At 43.1% G+C, this 23678-nt stretch overlaps 1 protein-coding gene across 5 annotated transcripts in view; it reads left to right on the top strand.

Annotated features, from left to right (window-relative positions):
- The window catches only part of FAM81A (family with sequence similarity 81 member A), a 124472-nt gene that overhangs the window by 45913 nt on the left and 54881 nt on the right, over nt 1-23678 (top strand). The window contains exon 1 of one of the 5 annotated variants that reach the window (XM_082447710.1): nt 148-305. The exons of 2 other annotated variants lie outside the window; for them this stretch is intronic. The gene's annotated coding sequence lies outside the window, so the exon portion shown is untranslated. Of the gene's footprint in view, nt 1-147; nt 306-23678 lie in introns of those variants that run through there. 2 more of the 5 variants (XM_082447707.1, XM_082447711.1) reach the window with 2 other exon arrangements.

The raw sequence follows: 23678 nt of genomic DNA on the forward strand, positions 1-23678 counted from the left end.
GGGCGGTGCCGCGGGGCTGGGCGCGGGCGCGGGGAAAGCCTCCAGCTCGGGCTGCCACGGCAACCGCGTCCAGGCAACGCGCCCGGAAGCCGCTCGGGCGGCGCGCGGCGGCTCGCGCCCCCCGGGAGCCGCGAACCCGGCCGGGCCGCGCGCCGGGCCAGGCGGCAGGCACGCGCTGATTGGACGGCGCTCCCCGCGGCGCGGGCCCGCAGCCGGGCGCCCAGCACAGCCAGCGCCAGCGGCCGCCGCACCCAGCCGCGCCGGCGAGGACATGGGCAGCCGCGGCGCGCCCGCCCCCCGCGCCGGTGAGTGCCGCGCCCCTGGCCCCCGCCCTGCCGTCTCCCGTCGCCCGAGGCGGGAGCTCCCCGGGCCAGCCGGTGACCTTGGGGCGGCCGCCGGGGGGCCGGGCTCGGGGGAGAGAGAGCTGAGCGTGGCCCATGTGACCTGCTGCCGGCCGGAGGGTTAACTGCATGCTGACGCGAAGGGATGAAGTTGGGCACCGAGCGCGACTGGCGTTGCATTTTTGCGGGGGCCGGGGGAGGTTGCATGCTAGCAAGCCAGCAGAAGCCCCGAGGGACTGTTTGGGGGAGCTGGGGTGGAGCACAGATTACCAGGGGGCAGTGCCAAGTCAGCCGTCCCGTTACTCAGAGCAGAGTGACCTTGGGCGGGTTCACCTCTCTGCCCCCTCCCCACCCCTTTCTCATCTTTAAAAGGAGGGGCTCGGGTTCTTTGAAGTTCCAGGGTGCTGTTGTGCCGTCTTAACGGTGAGCTGAGAAGGGGCCCCCAAGTACTGCAGGTAACAGGACATACGAGGCTTAGCCTTGTTTAGTCTACCAGGGGTTTCCATTAATTGGCTCTCAAAGTGGTAAGATATGTTATCGTTTTGTGAAAGATTATGGAGAGAAAGCAGTGGCTGATTAGAGAGTGGCTTCTCCTGATGCCCAGGTTAAAGCCTCTTGAGTGCTCTAAAGTCATGCACAAAATCAGGGTTAAGACTCCTGAGTTCTTTCCTGTAGTTAATCTAATAGGAAACTTTGTATTTGAACAGGTAGAATCAAAACCGAATAGTGGCAGGCAGCAGCAAATGAAGTGAGTCATTTCTTCAATATGCACGAGGTTGTGTGTGTGCGCGCGCGTGCGTGTGTGCCTGGCTGCGCTCACGCCCTCGTCTTAAAGTCTGTGTATGTCAGTGTTAGAAATTATTTAATAGGAGTAAGCAGATTTGAACCTACAGAAGTGCAGCTCTCTCAGAAGTAGGGGCGAACATTTGCAGCTTGCTCTTTAAATAAGTTGGGTTTGTGAAAGTAAATATGTTCTTTACTGAGAAACATCCCTAGCATTTACCCATTGGGGGATGTGGGGGGGCGGGTGAGGGTAACAGTGCTCCTGAGACTCGGTCATCTGTGTCACCTCTTCTGTTCTTAACATTGGCTGGAGCCCCTTTCTGTATTCTCAGTTCATAAATTTCCCTCATTCTGGGAGAGGGAAGGGAGGGAATGCCCTATCCCTCTCACAGGTTTGGGGTTGCCCCATCTGTCTTTCTGCTCCAAAGCAAACCTTGATATTCTTTTCAGTCTGATTTCATCTGTATAAAAATGTGGGTTGGGAAGACAGATTTTTCACTGTTAATGAATAAGCTTCTTCTGCAAGCTTGTTTACCCGAAGGTTTAATAATCTTTAATGGTTTACATATTAGAAATCTGATAGCGTTCAGATAGAAAAATCCTTACTGCCCAAGAATCCAGCCACTAAGCCCTACAAACCCTTTAATGAATCACACCTCATTACACTTGGATCCCTCAATAACAAACTGTTCAGCCTCCTGTCCTGCAGGCTGCTAACCTGTGTGTCTCCAACCTGCCTTGCAGTCTCTTGTTTCTTACATCCTGCAGCCACATGCCTTTGTTTTCATTTTGCTGCAGCTGAGTCCATCACCTGTCCCTCCCCTAGCTCCAGAGCCTGAGTGAACAACTTCCCTCAGAACAGCCCTCTCCCATCTCAACCGGTGCAGGGACTGGGCTTCCCCTTGCTTCTCAGTGCTGCTTCCAGACCATTAACCCATCCCTAACAGAGTCTTCTCGCTACACGTCATGCTGTCTGCTTATGCCCCATACCCTCCTTCTTATCTTCTTAATCAGTGCTTGCCAAACCTGGTGGCTCCTCTGAGTCACCTGGAGCACTTTGAAAAACGCAGCTCTTTAGCCTCTCCTAAACATACCACATTAGAATCATCAGGTGGGCAAGACCTAAACATTTTTATTTTAAAAACAAACCCAAAAAGAAGGAAACAGAAGGGGAGGGAAAAGAGAGTTCACCAGGTAATTCTGATGTACTCCCAGGTTTGGGAATCACTTCACTTGATGCTACAAAAAAATTAACAAACAAAGAAACAAACATCAACAACTAACTTGGTTCTGTTCTCTACCTTGTCTCTTGCTGGTGACTTTGGCATCACTGTTGAGGCTCTGTTAATTCACTGATCTTGAAGTTCATCAAGGTCCTCAACATCAACTTCTATGGCCTTGGTTTCTACTTTACTTCAGCCACTCACTTCTTGAACTTGTTTAGTCATGGGAATTTTTTCCACCTTCAAGATCTGGAACTTGGATGTCAGTTTGCTTCGCCGATTCTTTCCACTTACTGCACCAGACTAACCGTCACTGAAGACTCTGGTCCCTTAATAACTTACTGTTCCAATCCCTTTATGTCTCTGTTTATCTACTTGGAGTGTATACGTTCCAGCCATTTCGGTTTTGTCCAGAATCCCAGAATCCTTTGTCTTAACATGTTGGACTTCTCATATTCCAGTCCTCAATCCAAAATCACCCTCATCATCTGCTTTTCCTTCTCCCAGTCTGCCAAGTTATCATAAAGACCTTTGCACTGGTTCCACTGTAAACTTATGCTAGCTCTAATTTCACCTAGGTCTTACTTTTCTATGAAAAAAAAAAAACCCATCTTTTATGAACTCCCAGCTGCATTCCATTAGAGGTTATGGCAGACTTTTCCATTCCTTAAACTTCCAGTCAGTTTCCTTTCTGGAGACAGCCTTTTTTCATTCACGAGATTAAGGATGTTTACATTGGAGTTTACTGCCTTCTGCTTTAATGTAAGTTCCCACTGTACCCTCCTCACCACCCCAAGCATTCTTTTTTACCCATCTTTGTCCTTCTTTATTTCCTTCCTCTGAGGAAGGAAATGTCTATCAGTGCCTTACCCAAGATTAACTCACATGTGTTGCACACTCTGTCTGGACTTTTCCCCTTCCTCCTTGCCTCTTTTGGGAACTTGCTCCATTTGTTATTCCCTTTCTCTAATTTCTTTGGTCCCTCCCTACTCTGCCCCAGCCCTCACTCCACCCTATATTCAAGTCATCTTCTCATAGTAAAAGAAATTGTGCTAGAGTCCCAGCTCCATCCAAGAGAACTGTCTGCAGTGATGGAAATGTTTTGTATCTGTGCTGTCCAACGTGGTGGTCACTAGCCGTATTGTCACTAGTAGCCATATAGTCACCAGTAGTCAGATGTGACTGCTGAGAGCGTGAAATGTGGCAAGTGTGACCGAGCAACTAAATTTTCTGATTTTTGTAAAATTTCAGTTAATTTAAATTCAATTGAAATAGTCACCTGGGGCTGACGGCTGCTGGATTGGGCAGCGCAGTTCTGCACGCTGCTCCTCTGTTAAACTGCCCTCAGGTTTCCCGCCTCGGACTGCCCACTTACTCCTTCTGGCCTCAGCCCCACCTTTCTGTTGAAACTGCTGTCGCGTGGGGCTCCAGCAGAGGTGTCCAGGTTGCAGAGCTGAGGCCCGTCCTCTGTCCCCCTGCTCCTTGGTCTCTGCCCCGCATCTGCTGCCGGCGGTCACCCTTCTCCCCAGCCTCTCTTTCCGCATCTCCTTGTCACTGGCTCTTCAGGAGCAACTCAGACCTCACTTATCTCCTTTCTCTTCCTGACTTCTGAATGGGAGATTCAGTGAGATCCTGTCCTGGGCCTTTTTCTTTCCTGGCCTCCTCCCTTCTCCCAGCATCAACCCCATCTCAGGGCCAACATTAGTCGCTAATGGACAGTTACCTTGGGCCTCACGGGGCACCGTGGTTCGCTTGTATCATGTCCTTCAATCCTCGCTCCATATCTGTGAGGCAGATAGCCTTATCATGGCTGTTATGGAGTGAAGAAATTGAAGCAGAGAGAAATGAGAATAACTTAAGCAATTGTTACTACTGCTGGTTGTTAAGGAGCGAACTGAGAGAGGAGCTCTGGCAATCTGCCTTCGAGCTCTGCTTTTAACCAGGTTTTACTCAGCCCCCCCAGACGCCTTCAAACCTCCATTTCCAGCTTTCTGAATCCCATTCAGAATTTAATACCCAGAAGCCCAGCTCTTTTGTCTCTAAACAGCTCTTAATCCTAGCTTCCTTAATCTTTTTTCCCGTTAACTTTTTATTTTGAAGTAATTCCGATTTATAGAAAAATTGCAAGAATCATTTAAATAATTTCTATATACTTTTCATCCAAATTCTGTAAATAATAACTATTCACCACACTTGCTTTTTCTTTCTCACACATTCGCTCTTTTTCTACACACATACACACGCACGCACACACACACATACACACACATGCACGCACACACACATACATGTGTTGTGATTTTTTTTTTGAACCTTCAGAGTAAGTTATAGACATGATGCCCCTTTACCTCCACCCTCAAATACTTTAGTGTATATTTCCTAAAAAATACAAGGGCATTTTCTTGCATATAACAAACATCAAAATCAAAACATTGACATTGATTCTGTACTATTTTCCAATCTACAAACCTTATTCAGATGTCACCAAGAGTCCTTATAATGTTCTTTAGAGCGAAAGAAGGAAAAAATCTTAAAAAAAAAAAAAAAAAAAGCCTCTTCCTGGTCCAGGATCCAGGTCCAGGGTCTTGTACTGTGCTAGTTGTCTTGCCTCATTAACTTCCTTTATTCTGGGCAGTTCCTCAGTCATTCTTTGTCTTTCATGACCTTGACACGTTGGAAGGGCGAGGCTGGTGATTTTGTAGAATACCCTTTAACTTGGGTTTGTCTGGAGTTTTCTCGGGGTAGGTCCAGGTTATCCATCATCAGGAAAGCCTCCCACAGGGGAGAGAGACATCATGTCCCTCTCGGTGCATCTGTCATGATTTTCGTGCTCTCGTCATCCTCTCTGTGACCTGCTTTTGCTCTCTCGGGTTATTCTGACTTTTCTCCTCTTCACACCCCTGCATCCAGTTGGCTGTTGAGTGTTGCAGTGCCCCCTGCACAGTCTCCTTCAATTTGTCCCTTCCTTGCCATTCCTCCTGTCTCTCCTGTTGTGGATTCACGGCCTCCGCGCGTGGTGTTGGCAACTGTTTATCACGGCTTACCAGCAGGAATCCGTGTGTGCGGTAGTTTTCACTGGTCAGTACTTCCTCTGCTCTGTCCTCCCTCCACCCTTTCTCAAGCTGTCCTGCGTTTACTTGACCCACCCTTTTGAATAGCCCACTCGAATGGCTGCTTCTCAGATGCATTTCCTGCTGGCCCAGTTCAAACTGATCCAGCGCCTGCCTGGAGGCCATGCCTGGCTTGTGCCACCGCTTGGCGCGTACCAGCCTCTTCACTCTTGCACGGTGGCTTGTCTGTTCTAGTTCCCTATTGAATCGAAGCTCCTGAGTGCGGGAACTGTGTCTTATTCAGCCCTGCAGAGGCTCAGTGAATATTTGTTGACTGGACTAAATGACTTGATTAAAATCATTAAGCGAATGCGCAGGCTGACCTTAGACTTGTCTGCTAGCGTGCCGTACGTGGTGGTAGGCGTGAGACCCGTGCTTTACTCTGAGGGTCGGGTAGGTGTTGGCTCAAAATAGGGCCTGTTAGCAAAACGATAGGTAATTCAGAAAGGTGTTTCCATGTTGTAAGTGGAATAAATGATTTTCCCCCCGATGACATCTTAACTTTGTGTATATGTGTCAAGACAAAGAAAGGGCAGGTTGGATTTAAAAAAAAGAAGAAGAGAGAGAAACCTAACAGCATATTAAAAAATGGCCCATCTATTTCTTCACACCCCAAGTGAGCAGCTGAATGTGTGAGGGGCAGTTTCTCAGGCTCACATTCTCCCTTCGAGCCCTCGAGCCACCTGTCCTCTCCTCTCCATTGTCCCCCTGACTCTCTCTCTCTGCTCCCGTCAGCACTGCCGCCCTTCCTCCATGCTCCCTTCACTCTTTCTGCCTGTTCCTTTCTCTTAATAATTCTTCTATTTTCCTCCTTCTCCCTAGATTGATTATTTTATTTTTTGACTTCTTGGATGTGGTTTCATGTCCCATAGGTTTTTAACCTAAAAGTGGGTGAGAAAAGGTTAAAACAGTGGCTTTGTGCTGCTCGGTGGGCTTTTTTTGATTCCCCCCCTCTCCCCGCCGCCGAGGGTCGGTAGATCTTGGTGGTGTAAAAACGTAGTCATCAGTGATAATAAAATGGTTTATTTGATTACCTTTCTGCTACAGCAAGAGAGTTACTGGGAACATGCTGATAAACATCAAAAGGCCTGAAGTTTTCAGTCTGTTAAGGCAAAATTGGTGTTTGAGGTCAGCAATCCGACCGCAGGGCAGTGAGTTGTTGAAGTTACTGGAACAGGAGTATTCCTCCTTGAGGTGTGCCTGCAGTTGCTGGCTACGGTCAGCCTTCTTTCTCTCCTGAGAATGCTTGTGTGCCAGTGACATCTCTGGACAAAGTAGCTGCCGAAGTGAAGGCAAGAGATTCTGCTGCTCAGCTGAGTGGGGCTGAAATAACAAGCGTGTTTATGTGGGAGAGAATGAGGGGGGTTGTTTTTGCATTATGGAATTCTTAAAATTGTTTCACCGGGAAGATGTTATTCAGAAACCCCTGGTGCCTTCAGCTTGTTTTTTTGTTTATTTCAGATTTCTTTTTTTTCCCCCGTTTTTAATTATCTCTAGAAGAGCTCAGGAGGCCTCCCCTGCCCTCTCTAAAATAGTTATAATATTAATGTGCTGAACTCAAGTCATTAACCCCAGATAAAAGAGTCTCTCACAGACTCCTGTGTTCGACAGGGAAGTCCAGGCCCCTCCCGCCATGTATGAGGAAAAGGGCAGAGACAGGAGGCTGGATCTTTCTTCCCAGCCCCAATCCTTAGCTTTTCAGCCAAAGACTGGTGTCGGGTGTGAACCCGAAAGTCACGACTAGCATTGTGTCCGCGTGAGTATACAAAGTCATGCCTTCCCCTCCTCTGTACTATCCTGGATGCATCGGGGGTGTAGGTAGTTTGGGAGGGAGAGAGTTTACGTAGGTTTTTAATAATACTTTTTCTGTTCTAGCTGGTGCATTCGGCAGATTCCTTTTTTAACATTTGGTAATGTGTCTTCTCTAATGCTAGAAAGAAAAGTTGCCAAATATAGCTGTGGATCATAATAAAACACCCTAAAGGTAATACGAACACACTTCTGGTGTGGGTGCGGGCATGGGTGAGCGCCCGTGCTCACTGCAGGGCAGCCTGAAGCAGAGCTCACGGCTGGAAGGCACCTTGAGTCAGCAAGCGATATGTCATTTGGGCAGCGCCACTCACTAATTAAAATGATGGGCCTTACCAAAGTAGAACAAGCAAATGAACCAATGTTTACGAGCATCTGTGAAGGGGCACCGCGCCCGTCTCAGGGGGGTTACAGATCCATGTGGTGTGTAGTCCCTGCTGCCCCACCACAGCTCAGCTGGGGAGACAGAACCCACGAAAAGTTCAAATTAACAATAGAAGATTTAAATAGCATTTCAAAATAGCTGTTATTAATAGATGGGAACAGAAACCAATCTGTTTTTGCAGGGATTCTCCTAAAAATGTTAGCATCGTTCCAAGCTGTGCAGAGTGGATTAGAGCAACATCGGTGGCCGCTCCTTGGGTTCCAGGGGTCCCGATGATTTCAGCCCACTCGTGAATCCATCTGGACCTCTCGGAGGCCACACGTATGTTGCAGATTTACAGGATCCCATCAGTTATGCAGCAGCCCCTGCCCTGACTGCAAGGCCACTGTAAATGGTTTGAACATTTTGAAGTTCGTTTTCTTACGGGTTAGAAATACAGCCACCCTTCACCTTTCTACCATCAACAGAATTCCCCTGGTGAATGCACTAGTGTGGAGCGGAAAGGACACAAGTGTTGCAAGGTGGATTGAAGGCCATTTCCACAAAAGCGATTGGAAATATCTGCCTTGGGACCCTGTTGGTGGCGGGGTGGGGGAAGGACTCACACTCTCCCTGGAGCCGAAGCTGTTTGGAATGCTGTGCTTGTGGCTCCCGCTGTTGGCAGCCCCGGGCCTGATATAAGGGCAATCCAGGGCTCCACGGGGGCTTTAACGAGGGTCCTGGGCTCAAGCCTCATTATGTGCCCACAGGGAATGGGTACAAATTAGCAAACTGGGAGTTGTTCAGTCGATACAGAGTTTCAGTTTTGGAAGATGAAAAAGTTCTAGAGATCTGTTGTACCACCAGGTGCATGTAGTTAATACTATACTCTAAACTTAAAAATGTTTAAGGTGGTCACTTTTATGTTATATGTGTTTAACCACGGTAAAACAAAACTTAACAGCAAACTTACTTTAACTGAACCATTGAGTCTTTTACACCCAGAATCAGTCGTGTCTCTTTGGTTTTGATAGCTAGAAATGGGCAATTTCTGCATTTTCTGTTTGTTTGTGTGTCTTTTCTCATCGGTTCATTCTTCTATGTGAGAAGTTTTCATTTAAATTTTTGTCTTGAAAAGAGCATACTCATTGAAGCATTTTGGAAAGAAGGAAAAGTAGAATAGAAATGTACCCAGGGCTATTGTTTTGATTTATTTCTTTCCACTGTTTAAAAAAATATTATTATAATAGTACTTCTAGTACAGGAACCCATGCCACACTCTCTCCAGGATGGCTGAGGGATTTCTGGGTTGCTGGGGTAATGTGCTATTGACCTAATGCGTCCAGAGAGGGACGTTTTGGTGTAAAGATGCCCATACTTTGGGATGTAGATGGCATTATGGTTATGAGGTGGATCTGAGGGAAATCTGGGTAAGTTTCCTAAGGAAGGGAGGTTATAAGGCCTTACACAGCCTCTAAGGCTAGAGGCTAGAAGCAGATTGGCCCTAGCTCTTTCCCCCGTTTGAAAGCAAGAATGTTTAAAGGAGGCAAAAACTGTAAAAACAGGTACAAAGTTTATTATTAAAGACAACAGCACAACGTATGGGAGAGCACACAGAGAAGCAGGTTGTTTATTTAAGACAGAAGCAAGGGAGAAATACACACCCAGAGAGAAAGGGTACAGAGGTCCTCTCTAATGAGGAGCGCGGGAAGTGAGAAGCCAGGCAGAAATACACACCTGGAGAGGAATGTGGGAGTCCTGAATGGAGCGCAGTGAAGAGGGGATTTAAATCACTTACAGGGGACAGCCCTTCCGGGTCTTTGTTTACATTTGGCCAATTATCTCGTTTCTTTTTTCACACCTGACTGGTCCTAGGACCCCCCCCCCCCCCACAAGATGTGTGCGCAACTTTTTGCTAAGATGGATCCCTCCGCAGAGGCCTGTGGGTGCATTCCACACTTATGATGGGGTGACACCCCCTCCCTTTTTGACCCCCAAGGCGCCTTCCTGCGCATGTGCAGACAGGGAAGTTTTCCTTGACCTCAGGAGTGGGCACCTTATCTCTTTACTTTAGCAGAACTCAGCTTCTGCCACTAGCTTTGTCCTTGGAGTGTCTGGGTGAGAACAAAGCTTCAGTTTTACTCCACTTGACAGACACCAGCTGTCTGGCCCAGGGGCCCGTCTATCTCCTGCCTCCTAAAGATGGCTTATCCCTTCTCCAAAATTCCGGCCAGATATAGGGAGAGGGGAACTGCCTCTTAAGAAGGAGACAGGGTGTGTTTATTTATGCTGTTTCATTTTCTTCATACATAATTCGGAGGCACTCCCCCAGTCTGAGCCCTGTTATTAATTTATGGAAAGTTCCTGCTATTACCAGTGGTCCTTCTTTGACCTTGTATCAATGCTTTGGCTTTTGAATTAGTCATCCCTGGCCTCAGTTGCACAGCCCTCTTCCTCCTCTTACTACTGAAAACACATCATTTACGCAGATACTGGCTCTTCACACTATAGAACAATTTTAGCGATTTGACGCCGGGGTTGGGTAGGGAAGTAGCATTGAAGGTAGCCACAAGTCAAGGGAGCATGCGTTCCTGCAGAGAGGGGCCCCTGGTGGTCAGATGGGAGAAGGATGAAGGCAGGTGAGGGTGGCCTATGCACACGGAGGGGCTTGTCCTGGGTAACTCATCCATCGCTGCTGGCCCAGGGTCGGGCAAGCTCCCCACCTTGGAGAGGAAGATGGCAGGGGTAGAACTTAAAAATTTGAAGGGTCCTCTAAGCTCATAAAATGTTTGCACCACCTAAATTGTGCCACAGGGCAAAGCTCTGTTCCCAGGCCCTGGTTACGGGTCTTTATAGTACTGAAAATCCAGTTTCAAATCTTGTTCTTAAAAAAAAAAAAAGTAACATTATAGCTAGTAAATATTTTCTATGTTACTTCATACTCTTTGTAACCATTATTTTAAAGAGCTATTGATATCCTTTTGAGTGGATGTGCCATGTTTTAATTAACTACTCTTTTATTCTTGGACATTTAACCAATAACCATTTATAGAAAATGTTGACATCTAGATAAGATCGCATATTCAGTATGGAAAAAGGCTTGAAGGGTAGAGATTTGATGGAGATTAGTTACTGTTGCCCTGTAATTCTAATTTGGTGGTCCCCAGAATGTACAGGGCAAGACTGAGTTCTGTGCATGTCCTGAGGGACTAACAGTTTGACTCCCTTCAAGCTCATGGTCTTTGCAGATTTGGGTTTTTTTAAGTGAGGGCAGGAAGAAGTAATTTTCTTTCTTTTTTGATGATATAATGAAAAATAAATTGAAGAAGTAAAACTATGCATTTAGCTGAAGCCCCCTGTAGTCCTCTGTCTCCCACTCAGAGATGAATATGATGTTGATTTGGTGTTTGTCATTTCTACATTCGTCTTTAGATGTTATAGATTTGGCATATTATTTGGCATATTTTAAACTTTTGTGAAAATGTCATCATAGTGTCCATACCCTTCTTCAGCTTGCTTTTTTTAAATTTTTTTTTGTTTGCTAGCTTCCATGTGATTTTAATTAATTAATTAATTTATTTATTTTTGCTGTGTTGGGTCTTCGTTTCTGTGCGAGGGCTTTCTCTAGTTGTGGCAAGTGGGGGCCACTCTTCATCGCGGTGCGTGGGCCTCTCACTATCGCGGCCTCTCTTGTTGCGGAGCACAGGCTCCAGACGCGCAGGCTCAGTAGTTGTGGCTCATGGGCCTAGTTGCTCCGTGGCATGTGGGATCCTCCCAGACCAGGGCTCGAACCCGTGTCCCCTGCATTGGCAGGCAGATTCTCAACCACTGCGCCACCAGGGAAGCCCCCAGCTTGCTTTTTTACTTAATGTATTTGTGAGAGTCATTCGTGTTGGGACTTGTAATTCTAATCCAGTTATTTCCACAACTGTTTGTTCTTTCACTGCATGAATATATCACAGTTTATCCATCCATTTGCCTAATGATGGGTGTTCAGTACTCCCTCTCTGCCCACTTTTTTGCTCTTAGAAAACAGTGCTGCCTTAAGTACTCTTCTAAAAGTCTCCTGTGGACATGTGTGAGAAGCTTTTTGGGTATTTGTTAGCAGTGGAATTATTGGGTCATGAGGTTTTTGCATCTTCAGCTTTACTAGATATTGAAGATTACTTTCCAAAGTGGTGGTACTGATTCACATTCCCGCCTGGTGTTCCCATTGTCCCACATGTGTTCCTGTCCATACTCAGTCTGCCAATCTGATGGGATAAATTGGTATCTCTTGTGTTTTTATATCTTGCAGCAAATTAGATTTATTTTATAATTTGCTTCCACTGGCCAGAACAGAGCCAATGTTAGGAAAAAAACTGTTAAAGTTCTTATTCTTTCTATAATATCCTTTTAAAAAAACTTTTTATTTTTAAATTTTATTTATTTTTGGCTGCGTTGGGTCTTTGTTGCTGCGTGCGGGCTTTTTCTAATTGCGGTGAGCAGGGGCTACTCTTCATTGCATTGTGCGGGCTTCTCGTTGTGGTGGCTTCTCTTGTCGCGGAGCACAGGCTCTAGGCGTGCGGGCTTCAGTAATTGTGGCACATGGGCTCAGTAGTTGTGGCTCGCGGGCTCTAGAGCGCAGGCTCAGTAGTTGTGGCGCACAGGCTTCATTGCTCTGCGGCATGTGGGATCTTCCCGGACCAGGGCTCGAACCCGTGTGCCCTGCATTGGCAGGCAGATTCTTAACCCCTGTGCCACCAGGGAAGTCCTTCTACAATATCCTTTTGAGATTTTTCTAACACAACCATTTAGATATCTATTAAATCTATTAATAGATTAATCTATATCTATTAAAATGACTTAAAAGTTAGATTATGAAATAAATATTCTTTTCCCAGTAACCAGAAGTATACCCTATATAATTTGGTGTCAGAATCCCAGCTGACTGCACCTACCGACGGGGTCCAGGTGACTGCCACTTGGCTGGTCTCTGCTGTATTCTGTTGGTTAGGAGCAAGTCCCAGGTCCCACCACACTCAGGGGAGGGGTTTACACAGGTATGAATTCCCGGAGGTGAGGAGCATGGGGGCCACTTATGCAGGAATCTAGCCTTCACAATAGGTACCATGTTTCAGTGTCATGGTTTAAATGTTCAGCACCGTTAGGGCAGTCAGAGACCTTCAGATTTCAGAAGACTGACTTACCCAAGTCCGGTTCTCATCGGAGGTGCCACGTCAGAGTATTAATTCATGATGAGAAGAGAAGCTGGCAGTTAGCCTGGGGCTCGAGTTTGCTGATTCCTGTGTTTTCTCCTTTTATGCACATCCACATGGGAAGCTGAATGATGTGCTTGGTGAGTGCGGGCTCAGGCAAGAGGAGTGAGAGGATCATCTTAGTGGCCAGTGTCACTGAGCCCGGACAGCTTCATGCATCCCTCTCCATAACAGGGTTCTTCCTGCTACCCCAGTTTCTTAGGTTCTTGGAAACACTGATCAATTTTGCCTCTCCATATACTCTGCTTTTACTAGACATGCTGTGTGTCCCATCTCCCTTTCTGGTTGCCCATTAATTCTCTAGTTGGAATATAATTCAATTGATTAAATTCAGCATTTTGAAATGACTTCATTGTAGTCATCTATCCTTGAGATTCGTTCATCCAGCAAACACTTATTGATCAGCCTTGTGCCAGGTGCTTGGGATTGAGCTGTGGACAGTACAGCCCCTCATGGAGCTCACAGTATAGAGCCAAAGACTGACAGTGAGCCAGTAAGCACAGGTGTGATGACTGTTTGCCTTGTTTCCGTTGGGAGTATTGGCAGTACCTTGGGTTGTTCTTACAGATCTGCTGATTTCATCCCTTCTGGACTCTTTAGGTTTCCTTGTCAGTGTCTCACCTTAACTTCAGTTTTGAAAGTAGCTTGCAATCTGCCCCACTGACTTTTTATACTACCTGTGTCATTTTGTAGAACAAAGGAAAGAAAAGGAAAATAAGAGACCAAAAAGTTGAACTAAACCTAGATTATAAATAGTATTTCAGTGTAGATATCCAACAGTCAGGGACTGCCTAACGAGTATGATAGGTCCATTTAATGGAATATTATGCAGGCATTAAAAATTGTGATATGTATCTTTTTCTATTGACAGAAAGATGTTCAGGATATAGTGTCATATAGGAAATGCAGGGTACACATAGTATAGAGTAGGATTTCATTTCTTTTCATAAAGGAAAATTATATGTATCCTGAAGAGAGATCTTAAAACAAGGTAAATTGATGTAAATATCAGCACTCTCTTGAGTGGTGATTTTCAATTTATTCTTCATACCTTTATGTAGAGCCTAAATTTTTAAATTATATTACTTTATTAAGCACAAAAAGCATTTTTCAGTTTAAGGAAAGGTGTTTTTTAAAATGTTCCAAATTTCTTCATACAAAGTATGTGTGTTGCAATTTGTGTTTGTGTGTGTGTGTGTGTTTGTGTGTGGCTTGTGCTGCGAGGCTTGTGGGGCCTTAGTTCTGTGACCAGGGATCAAACTCGGGCCCTCGGCAGTGAGAGTGCAGAGTCCTAACCACTGGACCGCCGGGGAATTCCCGCAAATTGTTTTTTTCATGTATGTGCTCTGGTTTCAAAAACACAAGTGACAGTAGCATGGCTTCAGTCCAGCTGTAACCTCAGCAGACATTGGTGCCGGAGGAACAGCTTTGGCCAAATGAAAGGGTGATAGCAAGTACCTAATGATTTCCCCACTAACCCACCACAATAAACAATATAATAGGGCTTTAAACAAATGAATACTGTATTTGCTGAACCTTTTATATAAAGTTTTACTTTAAAAAACAGATATATTTTCTGTCAGGTGTGATGAAAGGACATTAAGCAGGGAAGAGAAAGGATCAGCCCTTTTTGGAAGCATATCCAGTGCCCCGAGGCCAGACTCTGTTCTGGACACCCCACCACCTCTCTATGGGTGGTGCCTACTGATGAAAAGCCCGGGGCCCTAGGCTCAGATCCCTGCTCTCTTCCTTCCTGTGACATCGGGCCAGTTGCTGAACATTTCTAGGTCTCTGTTTCCTCTGGTTAAATGGAGGTGATAAGATCAGACCCTTCACGAATGATTGTGAGGATGAATCCCGTTAATGCCCACAGACATGCTGCATGAGTGCCTGACATGGGGTCGACACTCCAAAGAGGGAGCAGCTATTAGTTCTGTGGTCCCCAACCCGACAAGCCCACTAGGATCATAGTTACCGGGGAAGCCAGGCTTCAAATAAGGACCTTCCTGACCCCACCACCCATGTCTTCCATGATGGAAAAGTATGTTGGACTGTAGCTGTGGAAAGGGAGAGAGCAAAGGAGGGAAAGGAGAGATGATAGAGGGAAGGAAAATGGACTGTGGAAAGAGAAAGTTAAGAAGAGGGAAAGAGCAAAGGAAGATGAATGGAGAGGGGTGAGTGGGAGGAAAAGAGAAAGAAAATCAAATGAGAGGAGGCAGTGAGAGGGGAGGGAGAGGAGCTGAATAGCAATGGAGAGAAAGGAGTAAAGAGGCTCTGAGGGGACCCTCAGCCCCTCTTCTCTCCTGGGCCCCATCCTGTCCCTCCCAGGAGGGATTCCTGGTCCAGCATCGGCCACTGCAACCCCTCCCCTGTTCTGAGATGCTCTCGCCGCTGGCTGGTCACTGCCCTGGAGTTTCCCATCCCTGATCAGTCCTTGCTGCCCCAGGACAGAGTCCAAGCCTGAGCCTGGCCTCAGAGATCAGTTAAGGAGCACGCCCATCTGTCTTCCTAGACACGCCTTCCACTGTTCTCCGCCCTCTCTCCTTTCACTCTATTTTTAACTATAAGGAAATCAGCTTTTTTTTTTTCCCCACCACCACATTACAACCACTTAATTCATAAATGCTCTGCATATTTTTTTAATTCTGACACTCAGCAGAACACATCAGTGCTGTATCGTAATAGTAAACTGAAAAACTAAATTTTAATGTTTCCGTAAATATTGTCATTTTAATTTGTTAAGTTCACGTATCATTTTACGTTAAAATGATATGTAGGTATTTCTACCCAGTGTCATCTTACTTACAAAAATAGAACAATTTATTGGGATTCATGTTTCCTTTTGTCATTAAAAACTATATATGTATCTGAGAATATCTCAGAATCCTTATCATCACAAGTAAATGTCTTGGTTTAGATAATAGCATTTCCCTTTACTCTTCTTTTAACCTCCAAATTCTGTTGATCTATTGTATATTTGGGGCACTGTAATTTTACTTTCTCTTATTTCTTTCAATTCTTCTGTCTTTGCTTTACCTACCTGCCCCTTCCCCTGATTTCCCCAAGTTTTGAAACTCATAAACTGGAGATTGATATTATAACAGCAAAATACGGCACAATCAAAACAGTGTACGACCCAGACCTGCCTGATAGTGTTGCAGACCCACTTGTGGTGCTAGAGATGAGATTTATAAACGTGCAAGAGCTGATGACCTCAGGCAAGGGAGCCAGAATTAATGGGAAGATCTGAAAACAATTTTTGAGAAGTCACTTAATCCAGTGACATTTATTTTTAATCCTTATTCATTAAGAATATAGATCCCTTTGTTCTGGCAAAGAATCATGATACTAACCAACCAAGAGACCTAACAGATAAACACTTGCCTGCCACGCTCATGAAAAGGGCACCAATTCTGAACAGACCTCAGTGTGTGTTGTGGACTCATGCCATGTGAATGGCATTTTCTCTCACAGAGAGTGCATAGTGCTTGGTTTGTCACAGGGAGGTGTGTTATTGAAAAGCAATCTCAGACAATGAGTGGTGGGTAGACTCCTTTTTCAGAAAGGGGATGAAGCTGGGCTTCTGTAGCTCAGGCAGGATAATTCCAGGTGGATGAAATGACTTTCAGAAAAAGGCATTGCAAAGGTCTCCATTCATTCCCAGGTATTATATTGAGTGGCTAATGTTTGGGATTCGGTCTCAGTAGAGAACTACACTTTTAACTAAACCGTATTCCCTAGTGCCTTTATTGCTGCAATTTCTGATACTGGAACGCTAATCATGCTCTCATTGTGTGGATTCTCGTAGGTCAGCTCTGTGTCCGTTAAGATTTGAAACATGCCCTGAAGGAGCGTATAAGTTAGTAGGGGAGACAGACTATTAAACAGCTAAAAATAATAGGACATAGTAAGTAGTATAAAACACACAGAATAAAGAGCTAAAGGATACACACGAGGGAGCCATTTTATTGAATTGAAGGGCTGGTGGGGCCTTACAGGATTAGTACGAGTTTTCTCGGCAGGCAGAGATGGGAAGGGCATTTCTGATAGAGCACACAGGCAAAGGTATGATGGCAGCAACGTGCATGACATGCTGAAGGACAGTGGTAGGTGGGGTGGCTATGGGAAAGGTTAGAGTTAAGTGGGCTCTGGTACGGAGTGGCCAAGGAAGAGGCTGAAGAAGGGGTTAGGCTGGGGTGTGTTGAGAGTAAAGGAAGTAGAGGTAATCCCGGAGTGTGGCAGAGAGAAAGTATGGCACAACCTCTCTGTTCTCTACTTTGGGAACTCCTACTCATTCTCATCAGTTCTTCCCTGAGCTAGTTGCTACCCAGGAAAAAAACAAAGCCCTCTCCCTTTTTCCTCCCCATGTTTTTTTTTTTTTTAATGTTAAAATTTTTTTTTTTTACATTGAAGTATAATTGACATATAGCTTTATATTAGTCTCAGGTATACAACATAACGGCTCTATATTTGTATATATTACAAAATGATCACCACAATAAGTCTGGTTGTCATATTGGTCAGCACACATAGTTACAAAATCTTTTGTGTGTATGATGAGAACTTTTAAGATTTACTTTCTTAGGATCTTTCAAATATGCAATACAGTATTATTAACCGTAGTCATCATGCTGACATTACATTCCTATGGCTTATCTATTTTATAGCTGCAAGTCTGTTCCTTTGACCCCCTTCACCCATTTTGCGTACTTCCCAGTGCCTGGCTCTGGCAACCATCATTCCGTTTTCTGTATCTATAAGTTTGGTGGGGTTTTTGTGTGTTTGTTTTGTTTTTTAAGATTTAAAGTAAGATCATACAATGACAAGATTTTATTCTTTTTTCTGGCTGAATAGTATTCCACTGTGCATGCGTGTATGTATATGTGTGTGCGTGTGTGTGTATGTGTGTGTATATCTCACATTATCTATTCATCACACTTAGGTAGTGTCCATATTTTGGCTATTTTAAATAATGCTGCAGTGGACATAAGGGTGAATATAACTTTTTGAGTTAGTGTTTTCTCCCCATGCGTTTCTGTTCATATGATTAGTTAGCCAGTTATCCCAGTGTTTCCTGGTTGGTTGGGGTGTCTACCTTTCTCTGTAGGCTGTGAAGCCCTTGAGGGAGGGGATTTTTATCTTACCTGTTTAGGTTGTCTACATAATAGATGCCAAATGTCTCTCAGGTTGGGTTATTCTATAGATTAATACTTCAGCTAAGGTATTTTACAACTTTAAAATTGTAAAGATTGTGTGATTCTAAATATTAACGTCTTTCACACTGGCTTAATTTTTGTAGTCTAAATGGCAAAAATTATTATCTTTAATATTGAAGAACTCCTTTGGCATTGTAGCTTGTTTGGCCTGAATCAATTTTTTTCTTAAATGCATTTTGTTTAAATTCAAAATTCTTTGTCTAGAAAAGTCAAATGTTCACATTTTGAAACTCTAAAAATAACATACTGGATAGATGATGGCAAAACAATGGTTTCAATCAGAAATGCTTTTTTCATCCAACATCTAAATGAGAACTAATTACTGAATCAGATTACAGTTACTAGGCATTGTTTTAAGGCAATTAACAACAGTATTGAGAAACCTAAGTAATGAAATTTTTTTTGAATTTTATTTTATTTATTTTTTATATAGCAGGTTCTTATTAGTTATCTATTTTATACATATTAGTGTATATATGTCAATCCCAGTCTCCCAGTTCATCCCACCCCCCAACCCCCCGTTTTCCCTCCTTGGTGTCCGTACGTTTCTTCTCTACATCTGTGTCTCAATTTATGCCTTGTAAATTGGTTCATCTGTACCATTTTTCTAGATTCCACATATATGCGTTAAATATATGGTATTTGTTTTTCTCTTTCTGACTTACTTCACTCTGTGTGACAGTCTCTTGGTCCATCCACGTCTCTACAAATGACCCAATTTCATTCTTTTTATGGCTGAGTAATATTCCATTGTATATATGTACCACATCTTCTTTATCCATTCGTCTGTTGATGGGCATTAAGGCTGCTTCCATGACCTGGCTATTGTAAATAGTGCTGCAGTGAATGTTGGGGTGCATGTGTCTTTTTGAATTATGGCTTTCTCTGGGTATATGCCCAGTAGTGGGATTGCTGGGTCATATGGTAATTCTATTTTTAGTTTTTTAAGGAACTTCCATACTGTTCTCCATAGTGGCTGTATCAATTACATTCCCACCAACAATGCAAGAGGGTTCCCTTTTCTCCACACCCTCTCCAGCATTTGTTGTTTGTAGATTTTCTGATGATGCCCATTCTAACCGGTGTGAGGTGATATCTCATTGTAGTTTTGATTTGCATTTCTCTGATAATTAGTGATGTTGAGCGACTTTTCATGTGCCTCTTGGCCATCTGTATGTCTTCTTTGGAGAAATGTCTGTTTAGGTCTTCTGCCCATTTTTGGATTGGGTTGTTTGTTTTTTTAATATTGAGCTGCATGAGCTGTTTATATATTTTGGAGATAATCCTTTGTCCATTGATTCGTTTGCAAATATTTTCTCCCATTCTGAGGGTTGTCTTTTCCTTTTGTTTATGGTTTCCATTGCTGTGCAAAAGCTTTTAAGTTTCATTAGGTCCCATTTGTTTATTTTTGTTTTTATTTCCATTATTCTAGCAGGTGGGTCAAAAAAGATCTTGCTGTGATTTATGTCAAAGACTGTTCTTCCTATGTTTTCCTCTGAGAATTTTATAGTGTCCCGTCTTACATTTAGATTTTAATCCATTTTGAGTTTATTTTTGTTATGGTGTTAGGGACTGTTCTAATTTCATTCTTTTACATGTAGCTGTCCAGTTTCCCCAGCACCACTTATTGAAGAGACTGTCTTTTCTCCATTGTATATCCTTGCCTCCTTTGTCATAGATTAGTTCACCATAGGTGCATGGGTTTGTCTCTGGGCTTTCTATACTGTTCCATTGATCTATATTTCTGTTTTTGTGCCAGTACCATATTGCATTGATTACTGTAGCTTTGTAGTATAGTCTGAAGTCAGGGAGTCTGATTCGTCCAACTCTGTTTTTTTCTCTCAAGATTGCTTTGGCTATTCGGGGTCTTTTGTGTCTCCATACAAATTTTATGATTTTTTGTTCTAGTTCTGTAAAAAATGCCGTTGGTAATTTGATAGGGATTGCATTGAATCTGAAGATTGCTTTGGGTAGTATAGTCATTTTTACAATATTGATTCTTGCAATCCAAGAACATGGTATTTCTTTCCATCTGTTTTGTGTCATCTTTGATTTCTTTCATCAGTGTCTTATGGTTTTCTGAGTACAGGTCTTTTACCTCCTTAGTTATGTTTATTCCTAGGTATTTTATTCTTTTTGTTGCAGTGGTGAATGGGATTGTTTCCTTAATTTCTCTTTCTGATCTTTCATTGTTAGTGTATAGGGATGCAAGAGATTTCTGTGCATTAATTTTGTATCCTGCAACTTTACCAAATTCATTGATTAACTCTAGTAGTTTTCTGGTGGCATCTTTAGGATTCTCTATGTATAGTATCATGTCATCTGCAAACAGTGACAGTTTTACTTCTTCTTTTCTGATTTGGATTCCTTTTATTTCTTTTTCTTCTCTGATTGCCATGGCTAGGACTTCCAAAACTATGTTGAATAATAGTGGTGAGAGTGGACATCCTTGTCTCATTCCTGATCTTAGAGGAAATGCTTTCAGTTTTTCACCATTGAGAATGATGTTTCCTGTGGGTTTGTCATCTGTGACCTTTATTATGTTGAGGTAGGTTCCCTCTATGCCCACTTTCTGGAGAGTTTTTATCATAAATGGGTGTTGAATTTTGTCAAAAGTTTTTTCTGCATCTATTGAGATGACCATATGGTTTTTATCCTTCAGTTTGTTAATATGGTGTACCACTTTGATTGATTTGCATATATTGAAGGATCCTTGCATCCCTGGGATAAATCCCACTTGGTCATGGTGTATGATCCTTTAAATGTGTTGTTGGATTCTGTTTGCTAGTATTTTGTTGAGGATTTTTGCGTCTGTATTCCTCGGTGATACTGGTCTGTAATTTTCTTTTTTTGTAGTACCTTTGTCTGGTTTTGGTATCAGGGTGATGGTGGCCTTGTAGAATGAGTTTGGGATTATTCCTTCCTCTGCAGTTTTTGGGAAGAGTTTGAGAAGGATGGGCGTTAGCGCTTCTCTAAATGTTTGATAGAATTCACCTGTGAAGCTGTCTGGTCCTGGACTTCTGTTTGTTGGACGATTTTTAATCACAATTTCAATTTCATTGTTTGTGATTGGTCTGTTCATATTTTCTATTTCTTCCTGGTTCAGTCTTGGAAGGTTATACCTTTCTAAGAATTTGTCCATTTCTTCCAGGTTGTCCATTTTATTGGCATAGAATTGCTTGTAGTAGTCTCTTTTGATGCTTTGTGTTTCTGCGGTGTCCGTTGTAACTTCTCTTTTTTCATTTCTAATTTTATTGATTTGAGTCCTCTCCCTCTTTTTCTTGATGAGTCTGACTAAAGGTTTATCAATTTTGTTTATCTTCTCAAAGAACCAGCTTTTAGTTTTACTGGTCTTTGCTATTGTTTTCTTTGTTTCTATTTCATTTATTTCTGCTCTTGATCTTTATGATTTCTTTCCCTCTACTAACTTTGGGTTTTGTTTGTTCTTCTTTCTCTAGTTCCTTTAGGTGTAACGTTAGATTGTTTATTTGAGATTTTTCTTGTTTCTTGAGGTAGGGTTGTATTGCTACAAACTTCTCTCTTAGAACTGCTTTCGCTGAATCCCATCAGTTTTGGATCGTCGTGTTTTCATTGTCATTTGTCTCTAGGTATTTTTTTATTTCCTCTTTGATTTCTTCAGTGATCTCTTGGTTATTTAGTAAAGTATTGTTTAGCCTCCATGTGTTTGTGTTTCTTACATTTTTTCCCTGTAATTTATTTCTAATCTCATTGCATTGTGGTCAGAAAAGATATGATTGATATGATTTCAATCAAATCAAGGAGATCATTGGTATGATTTCAATTTTCTTAAATTTACCAAGGCTTGATTTGTGACCCAAGATGTGATCTGTCCTGGAGAATGTTCTGTGTGCACTTGAGAAGAAAGTGTAATCTGCTGTTTTTGGATGGAATGTCCTATAAATGTCAATTAAATGTATCTGGTTTATTGTGTCATTTACAGCTTGTGTTTCCTTATTAATTTTCTGTTTGGATGATCTGTCCATTGGTGTAAGTGAGGTGTTAACGTCCCCCACTATTATTGTGTTACTGTCAATTTCTTCTTTTATAGCTGTTAGCATTTGCCTTATGTATTGAGGTGCTCCTATGTTGGGTGCATATATATTTATAATTGTTATATTTTCTCCTTGGATTGATCCCTTGATCATTATGTAGTGTCCTTCTTTGTTTCTTGTAACATTCTTTATTTTAAAGTCTACTTTATCTGATATGAGTATTGCTACTCCAGCTTTCTTTTGATTTCCATTTTCATCGAATATCTTTTTCCATCCCCTCACTTTCAGTCTGTATGTGTCCCTAGGTCTGAAGTGGGTCTCTTGTAGACAGCATATATATGGGTCTTGTTTCTGTATCGATTGAGCAAGCCTGTGTCTTTTGGTTGGAGCATTTAATCCATTCACATTTAAGGCAGTTATCGATATGTATGTTCCTATTACTATTTTCTTAATTGTTTTGGGTTTGTTTTTTTTTTTTAATTTTTTTTTTTAAATAAACAGCCAACTTTTTTTTTTTTTTTTAATCAGAACATTTTAAACCCCACATTTGTTTTATTTATTTTTATTTTTGGCTGTGTTGGGTCTTCGTTTCTGTGTGAGGGCTTTCTCTAGTTGTGGCAAGGGGGGGCCACTCTTCATCGTGGTGCGCAGGCCTCTCACTATTGTGGCCTCTCTTGTTGTGGGGCGCAGGCTCCAGATGCGCAGGCTCAGTAGTTGTGGCTCACGGGCCTAGTTGCTCTGCGGCATGTGGGATCTTCCCAGACCAGGGCTCGAACCCGTGTCCCCTGCATTAGCAGGCAGACTCTCAACCACTGCGCCACCAGGGATGCCCTTTGGGTTTGTTTTTGTAGGTCCGTTTCTTCTCTTATGTTTCCCACTTAGAGAAGTTCCTTTAGCGTTTGTTGTAGAGCTGGTTTGGTGGTGCTGAATTCTCTTAGCTTTTGCTAGTCTGTAAAGCTTTTGATTTCTCTGCTGAATCTGAATGACATCCTTGCCGGTTAGAGTAATCTTGGTTATATGTTCTTCCCTTTCATCACTTTAAGTATATCATGCCACTCCCTTCTGGCTTATAGAGTTTCTGCTGAGAAATCAGCTGTTAACCTTATTGGAGTTCCCTTGTATGTTATTTGTCGTTTTTCCCTTGGTGCTTTTAATAATTTTTCTTTGTCTTTAGTTTTTGTCAATTTGATTACTATGTGTCTCAGCATGTTTCTCCTTGGGTTTATCCTGCCTGGGACTCTCTGTGCTTCCTCGACTTGGGTGGCTATTTCCTTTCCCATGTTAGGGAAGTTTTCGACTATAATCTCTTCAAATATTTTCTCGGGTCCTTTCTCTCTCTCTTCTCCTTCTGGCACCCCTATAATGCGAATGTTGGTGTCTTCATTTCTTTTCATTCTTTTTTCTTATTCTGTTCTGCGGCAATGAATTCTGTCATTCTGTCTTCCAGGCCACTTATCTGTTCTTCTGCCTCAGTTATTCTGCTGTTGATTCCTTCTACTGTGTTTTTCATTTCAGTTATTGTATTGTTAATCTCTTGTTTGTTCTTTAATTCTTCTCGGTC

This window comes from Balaenoptera physalus (genome assembly GCF_965194825.1).
Source record: "Balaenoptera physalus genome assembly, chromosome: 2".
NCBI classification, from domain to species: Eukaryota; Metazoa; Chordata; class Mammalia; order Artiodactyla; family Balaenopteridae; genus Balaenoptera; species Balaenoptera physalus.